The 8,187-nt window shown below is 42.9% G+C and overlaps 1 protein-coding gene across 2 annotated transcripts in view; it reads left to right on the top strand.

The window, feature by feature from the left end:
• The first annotated feature begins 2,701 nt into the window (after positions 1 to 2,701).
• LOC110484356 (bifunctional heparan sulfate N-deacetylase/N-sulfotransferase 3) overlaps positions 2,702 to 8,187 on the top strand; it is a 51,679-nt gene continuing 46,193 nt past the window's right edge. Inside the window, exons 1-2 of one of the 2 annotated variants that reach the window (XM_021554945.2) lie at positions 2,702 to 2,852; positions 8,071 to 8,116. The gene's annotated coding sequence lies outside the window, so the exon portion shown is untranslated. The remainder of the gene's footprint in view (positions 2,853 to 8,070; positions 8,117 to 8,187) is intronic. The other variant, XM_021554944.2, reaches the window with a different exon arrangement.

Here is an 8,187-nt window from a genome sequence, read left to right as displayed (position 1 = left end):
AGAATAGTCATTACACGCTTCACAAGTGAAGGGTATTATACTAACAATACTGGGAAAATGTAGTTCAGTGATAAACTTGAACAGTATTGGGGTTTTTTCTTCTCTGAGATAGCCTCTTAGCTGATGACATTTTTGACCATAAGCATTTTTTAAATCTTAGGCCACATTTTTCTCCTCATTATATAGATGAAATTTGTAAAGAAAACATTTCCCAGTTTAACAAGTTTCTGATTAATCCAAACAGCATTATAAATCTACAGTAAGTTTGCCTTTTGACTAGTAGCATTCATAAGAGCTTTAAAAAAGTAATCACGAAATTACTAATAACGGGCAATTGCCTTGATGCTCCTTGTTTTCAAATATGTATCTCAATTTAATGGCTTCCTGCAAGAAAAGGCCAAGAAAAAGAATACAAATAATAGTGAGTGATTGGTTAAAAGAATCTCTAAACTTGGAAATGGTAGGACTGGATAAAATATTTATTTATTAATAGACAAGTGTTGCTATTACAAGTAATGCTTCAAACAATAACCTTCCTAATGTGCAGTATAATCAGTCTGTCCATTGTATGAGCAATTTGTGCTGGGAATTGTAGTAATGATCACCATACCAAAAATAACCAAATTTTGCACAGGTTTGAGCGGGACCAAGAGTTCATTTGCAGATGTAGAACCACACAATGGTTTGAACTGTTTCTTGCAGTAATTGACTGAAATTGCCAAGACCCTGAGACAAAGTGGGATTCAGTTCATTTGAGGAAGAGAGGTTGCTGATGCTGCAGAAGGACATAGCACAGGTGAAGACTTGAGTTGGAAGAAAAACATGAATGGGAAAGGGAGCATTCATGTGTCGAGGCCAACAGTGAGAAAGGCAGAAAGCTGTGTCCTTGGTTCATGGTGGAGAGTAGCAGTTGTCTAGATGTGTCTCTGTTTGCCTGCAATTCAGTAGGTTTTCCTCTTCCCTAATTTCTTGTCTGGATTTACTACTAATTTTCCTATTTTTTTGTGAAGTACTGTGTGCCAGGCAGAAATCCTGGCCAGAAGTGCAGTCAGCGGTGTCTTAAGATGTATTGCTCAAAGAACGGCTAAGACATTATTCCCAGTTCCGGCTGCACTGACAGCTCAAGAGCAAAAAACCTGAAAAGTAGCACCAAGAAAGATGAAAGCTGTTAATATTCGTGCCAGAAGCGCTCAGTGCTGCAGCTGCTGGCTGCAGTGCTGCAGCCCTCAGCTGTGAGGTGTCTGGCACATCTCTGTGAGCAACCAAGTGCTTCCGAGGACAGGCGTGCTCCGACACATTTCTGACCAGGCTGGCCAGTGATAACCTGAAAAAACAGCTGCTCAGAGAGAAGGGTAGGAGGGAAAGCATGAGTTTGAACTCACAGCCGAAAATTTCAGTCACTTGTGGCTGACTTCCACCCCATGTTTCCTAGCCTGTTGTAGGAAAAATCTGTTGTAATAAAGAGTCCCCAAAACAAGACTGTATCAGGATATTCACCCAGTTGAGAAGCTCAATCTGGGAGAAAATCCCTTTCTTTAGCATACTGAGAGGGCAACAGGATTTCAGATGGATGTTCTATTCCAGGGATTAATAACCTCACACATAGTAAGCCCTTGTGACAAGTTCTCTTTTCTACTCTTAAGTCTAGCTCATGGACCTTGCACTGTTTGGTAGCTTAGAAGACAGTAACATTTGGGGTATTTAGTATGTCATGAAAATAAAAGGGAGAAAAAGAGGAGAAAGCAAATAACAGTATTCCTGAATTAAGAGCTGTAAATTCTCCAGATGTTTGAAAAAGCAACATTCAGGTGACCGTAGCTCTTCTCCTTTACATTTTAGTCACAGAAAGGAAGGTTTGGGCAGACAAGCGCCAGTGATGGAGTTGATCCAATCTATTGAACTGTCAGCCATTAGGTGAGCTAACAATCACTGGGCAATTGCGAGGCAAATTAGCTAGATCAAGAGGGCACTTGTAAAATTCATTCATTTTATTTCCCATTTGTGAAAGCTAATGCAGTTCACACAGGGAATCGTAACTCCCTCAGCTGCAGTAATGGAGCAGCTTCATCTCCAGAGCCAAGGATATAGGGTATCAGTGAAAAATACAGTGGGACTGTGTTTAGCATAGGGTTAGACAATTCAATGAAGAAAAGCAGCGAGGCTGTAAATACATTAACAACTGGCCTTCTCTCAAGGTTTTAACCCTACATTGTCTTGACAAAATGTAATAGACCGGAGGGAATTTGCGCCCTTGTGTGCTACCTTTAGACCGGCTCAGAAGTCGGCCGTACCTAAAGCTGCACCGGCAGCGAGGGATTTGGCGGGAGGCTGCGAGTGGAACTTCCCCTCAGCGCTTCAGCGGCAGGGGCTTCCTAAATTGGTTTCGGAGGAGTGGGAAAAAAAAAAAAATTAAAAATTATACTTTATTTAAGATAGGGACTAAGAATCCCTCAACTGAGGCAGCGCCGACCCGGTGTGGGAGCGGTGCGCCGCAGGTGCCGTGAGGGGCGGCCCCGGCGGGTGGCGGAGGGCGGGAGCAGCCTGAGGGCGCGGGGCCGCGGCCGCCCCCGGCCCGGCCGAGCCCCGGAGGAGGGCGGGCGATGTGGGAGGCGGCGCGGCGGAGCCCCCGCCCGCCCCTCGCCGGCGAGCGCGGCTCCTCCTCCGGGAGGGCGCGGCGAGGCTGCCGGGCGCTGCTGCACCCCCGGCGGCAGCCTCGCCGCACCTCCGCGCCCCGGGCGGCTCCTCGCCCGCCGGGTGTCGGCGCCTCTCCGGGAGCGGGCTCTGCGGAGGGCACAGGCGGCAGCGGGATCGGAGGCGCCTCGCGGGGCCATGTCGGCGGAGCGCGCCCGGAGGTAACGAGCGGGGCGAGCGGTGCCGGCGGAGCCGCGCAGCTCCGCGCTCGCCGGCCCCGGCAAAGTTGTGCCCGAGCCGCCCGCGGGCTCCCGCTCCGCTGCGGGCACCGCCCGCGCCGGGGTCGCGGCGGGACGGGGCGGCTGCCCGCGACCGAGGCTCCCGCTGCGGAGGTTTGCGGGGTTGTTCTGTGGGGTTTCTTGGGATTTGGGTTTGTTTTTCTTGTTTCCCGGCGCACTCAGCATCTGCCTGGCGCGATCCCCGCACCAGCCCTTCAGTGGCTGGGCTTTTCCCTCGCTCCCCTCGCGGAGTTGTTCTGCGCGACGCTGTTGCCCTCTAGTGTTTGCGGGAATTGGTTATGGCTCTGCTGGGGGACAAAATTAGTCAGCCTAGTGCAGTAATTATTCATAACTTCAGGTGGTTATAGCTCCTCGGATTCCCCAAATCCTGTCAGAAATTGATGTGTGCTGCTGCTCGGTTCAGCTGTCATGTGCAACCCTCGGGAAATGGCAGAAAGCTTGTAACTTATTCAAGTCGATGCCTGATGTGCTGGATAATTGCTTCAGGTTTTAGTGTGGTGAGGTTTTCTTTTCCTAATAGAATGGTAAGTGAAAGAAATGGGTTTCTCTCACTGTCAGCATCCCCAGTCAGGTGTCTCGGAAGAAATGGTGCTGATCTCTGCCGTATTAACTCTTTAAACTTGGCAGCTGGGGGAGAAAAGAGAGGGGAGGTAATGGTATAGGCGTGGACCAGACAGTGTGCTGGACATTTATCTCAGAGACCTTGAGCAAATCATTTACTCTTTAAATAGTGATGTTTTTGCAATTGCTGAAAAATAACAGGGTTTATCTCAGAAAAATTATGTGATGTCAAGAGCTTAAAGATCTGTCTGTAGAAAGTATTGTATGAAGGTAAAGAGTAATTTGAAGACTAAACCAAACTTCTCTGTTCTGCTGAAGTCTTTAAAACCTTCTTTTAAGCTATTTTTAAACATTGTATATTTAATCTTTATAGATATTTTTTTCTTGACAAACTGTAATGCTTGAATCCCTATCCTGTAAGGGTCTCTAGCACTGTGTTGGGCAATGCAGCATGGAGCTAAGGGTATCACAGGTACAGTAGAAACTAGGAACTGCTTGCCTCAAGGACTTGGAAAAGAATTTCTGTCCACCAGAATTGCTGTACTGTCTGAACCATTCCTTTTTTTTCTAACAGCTATGAGGGAATGTATGCCTTTCAATAATCACACATTTCAGGGTTTGTTATGGGATACTAAAGGGTCCCAAAGACTTCCCTTGACAGCTTATGTCTCATATCATATCACCATTTTTACAAGTTGAAAGTGTCTTTTTAATATGCAATTGTAAGGTCTTATTCTCAGCCTGGATTTACTTATTTGAGCTGTTAATGCTTGAATATTTTAGTCAGTAAAATAATGCTGTAAGTAAGGGTACTCAGTGTTTGGAGACTACTTTGGTATTTTCATAACTGATATAAAAATCAGCCCTGCTGTTCACCCCAGGTTTGGTTGTGTTTGGTTGTACTTTACTGCTTCCTACCAGGTCCTTTGTATATCCAAAGATTTCTGTTTTAGTAACACTAAAATGACTTGAGAATATTTCCTTTGAAGTCATATTTCATAGTGACTGGTCAGAGCAGACGTTTATGTTCAAAGCAGCTAAGCAGCATTCTAATCAGTGGAGATTTAAATGTCTATAGTAGCATACTAAACAATATGCCTCCTTTTTTTCTGCTCTTCATTTAAAACTCATCCTTCATGTAATACATCACCAGCATGTCACCAGCACTGTGATAGTATGTGATAGCTGGTAAAGAACAGAATGAGAATATAGTGATGGGGATTATTAGAAAAAAGTTATTAAAAATATGTCTCCAGATAAATGTAGTATACCTGAATAATACTGATGACTACTCAATCCAGAACTAGCTCTGTTTTAGTATTTCTTGGTGAAAAGGATTTTTGTTACCCTCTAAGAGTGTGTTTTTTACCTGTAAGTATGACCCAACTTTATTGTTTCTAATCAAGGCCCTAGCATAGGCCTGAGATAAGACTAAACTAGAGTTTTCTTGCTGGGCTTTGATAAATTTGATTTGAGAACTATTTCTCACTTATTTATGGGCATTTTAGTTGATCCCATTGCTTTAATCTTGATATTAAGAGAGCAGAAAAAAGTTTCTTGTAGTTTTAAATTTGTGTTGATACTCATGATTCAACATCAATAGTATTTTTTTTTTTTTTAATTCTGTGCAGTTTTATGTGCCTGTGCAGTTTCTTACTTGAGCATTTGTTTTTACTGGATTGAGAACCCCGGTGAAGAATTTAGTAGGCTGTGTTCCAAGCCTGTGTTGTCTCCTGGAAGAGTTTCCATTGGGGTTATTAGGGGGAAATGATTTACAGAAGCCAAGAATTTGTTCATTTATGCTCAGCAATAAAACAACAAACTAAAGAAAGCTGCAAGTGGTAGGAACTCACTTATGGTGTGCTTTGGGTCTTTGGGGTTCCTCACAATATTTGTTCTATCAGTACTACTTTGTTAGTGAATTTAAAAAACCTGAAGCAGAACAAGCATAACAAATGATAATCCCTCCCCAAACCAATCCAAATTGAAGATCTCTATTCAAATGCATCTGTTTCATGCTGGTTGCCTGCAGATGCCTGTAATTGTGAGTGCCCAGCAGTGTGTTCAGAATGGTAACTCTTCTGCTTAATAAGGTGATACTTCTCTCCTGTACCAGCAAGATTTTCACATGAGCTGGTTCTGGGATGCAGAAACCACTTCTGCTGCAGATGACAAGAACATTCAGCCTTGCTGTCTGTGTTCATAACAAAATGCAAAACTTGCTTCCATGACTCAGCTTTCTCTCAGCAAGATCTTCTCCATAGTGAGTCTGTAAGTTAAAAAGCAAATTCTGAATATTCAAAGATGCTAATTTTCACCTTAAAGGGAGCATTTTGATACCTCCTACTTTGAGCAGCAGAGGTAAAAGGTCCTGATCTGAATTTTAACACAGTGGCATGAAAATGCAAAATAGGAGATCAAATGCAGGTTCTTCTAAAGCAATAAAGTTCTAGATAGAAGAACAAACAGGGAAATTTTATTACTTCAAATCATGGCAAAATACCACACAAATCATTTTATAGGTAAAATTTATTGCACCATCAGCTTTACGGAACTTTGGATTAATATAATATCTGACACCTGTTTTCAAGTGCTTTGACATACAGGATGGGACCATATTCCTCTGTCACAGAATTCCACATGACTGTAGAAATCAAAAAGAGCTGAGGCTGGTGATGATAACTATGGATGTTTTTGATGTTTTATTACTGAAACAATACTAAAAAGCTTGAACTCTTGTGAAGACTTCTAGACTCTTTCTGGTTTTTTCCTTTGAGCATTTTTCTTATACTTGGGTGTTTTTTATTGATGTTGAAGCTATCATGACTTTTCCTTTCTTTGGTAAAGTATTGCATTCTTCCATCATGAAAGTAAGACTCCTCAAGTACTGTCCTATTCTGTAAGCTGTCCTCTCACAACTTATGTACTCACTGCAGTTACATTGAGAATTACGCTTTTTATTTGGTTGTACTGTAGGAAATGATAGCAAGCAAGGGCCATCTTCCCTGAAGCCATATCTAGAGATGTGATAAAGGTCACTGTCTTGATCTCCATAGATCCCACAATGTGTGGTGTGTGGCACATCCCAAGCATGTCACTCTCAAGGGGGCACATTCTGAGTTGTTGTAGCATGCTGCTGTAATACAGCACTGGAGTATCCAGCAAGTACTACTGCTCAGGGGAAAATGCTGCTGTCCCTCAAGAAAAGCAACTGTACCTTGTCAAGGCTTTGAGACTGTTGATATTGTAAAATATATGTTCTCTTTGAAAATGTTTGTTCTCTTCTTTCTATGTTCTTTTGAACTCCTGTATTGCAAAGCAGTCCTTAAGCAAGTGAAAATTACCTAAGCCTCAAGCCGATGCAAGAGAGCCTGCATGTAAACCTTGTGCCTTGCTCTGTTCCATCCCACTTCCTGTCTTCAGCAGGCAGTGTGCCAAGTCTGGCTGTGTCCTGCTGCCTCGGAGAATTCCTCATTCCTCACAGTCGAACCTCACATCTGTCTTGACAGTTCCAGCCACTCCTCCTTACAGCTGCACTCTGTAGCCCCAGGGGGTACCTGCAATTAGGAACTGATGATACAGTGACAGGGCTTTTCTTGAAGAAAACACAGCTTTCTGGGCTGGCTCCAGATTTTCCTCTGTATGGAATGGCATTAGGAGCTGTGTCCTTGCTGCAAATGTTTCTTGGGTTGTAACCCTTGTGTAATACCCAGTTCAAACAGCTCTGTCTCATCAGCCCTTCCTTGCTGTGAGCTTAAGTTAGTGTCAATTTTCATTTTTTCTGTATCTAGACCAACCAGATCTGTGGTTATCAAAGAGAAGTAAATGTGTGTACAGCTTTTCTACAGAATGCAGTCAGTGTTAATTTTAGGCACTAAAATGATGTGTTTCTTGGCATTCAGGCAGCTGAATTGGAAATGCAAAATGAAGAGAACCCTTCGTGTGTGTAATGAGAAATTATCTGTCTGGAAACCTCTCCCTGGTGTTAACTCATTCAGGGTGGAATTTCTCTTTGTCACCTGACTTGTTACCGTGTTAAATATCTCTGTTATGCCATCCAGACTGATATTCTTGAAGCTAGTATGGCAAGGATTGAACATTTCAATGTTTAAGAATGTTGAGGTCTTATAAAGGTACTTCCATATTGTTACTTAGTCTTCATGCATTCTTCAGGTTTTTTGCAGATAGAAACTGGGAAGCTGGGGTTATCTTTATTTTAGTATAACACTAATTAGTGAGCCTGGGTGAAAGGTAGGTCTCCTACCCAAAAGCTTTGAGCAGGACTTTGTGCAGCTGCAGGTAAGGTTCAAGGCTGGGTTTAAGTCTTCCCAGAAGAGAAGGGGTTGATAAACAGTTATCTGTGAGTAGAAGATGAGGAGAGTAAAATCTATCCAGAGTAGAATCTATCCAGACAGAAGGAATCTTGCTATGAATCTTAACTATGAATGAGACAGCTCATGTACACTTGCTCTTCATGCTGACTTTTGCAGTTTTGATGAACAGAATGACTTGGAGTTTCTTTTTACGCCTCATCTGATTTTTCTCATTTATTTTTGCTTTATGCTCATCATGGCACTAGGAAGATCTGTCTTCAGGATTTAATTACATCTGTGGACATTACATAGGTACTGTTAAGTGCATCATATTTTTTAGCTTTTTTGAACATCTGAAGTGAAAGACGAGTTTGCTTACAATA

This window comes from Lonchura striata, chromosome 4, assembly GCF_046129695.1.
Source record: "Lonchura striata isolate bLonStr1 chromosome 4, bLonStr1.mat, whole genome shotgun sequence".
NCBI classification, from domain to species: Eukaryota; Metazoa; Chordata; class Aves; order Passeriformes; family Estrildidae; genus Lonchura; species Lonchura striata.
Note: the sequence above shows the minus strand (reverse complement) of the source record. Positions and strands in the feature narration are given on the sequence as shown.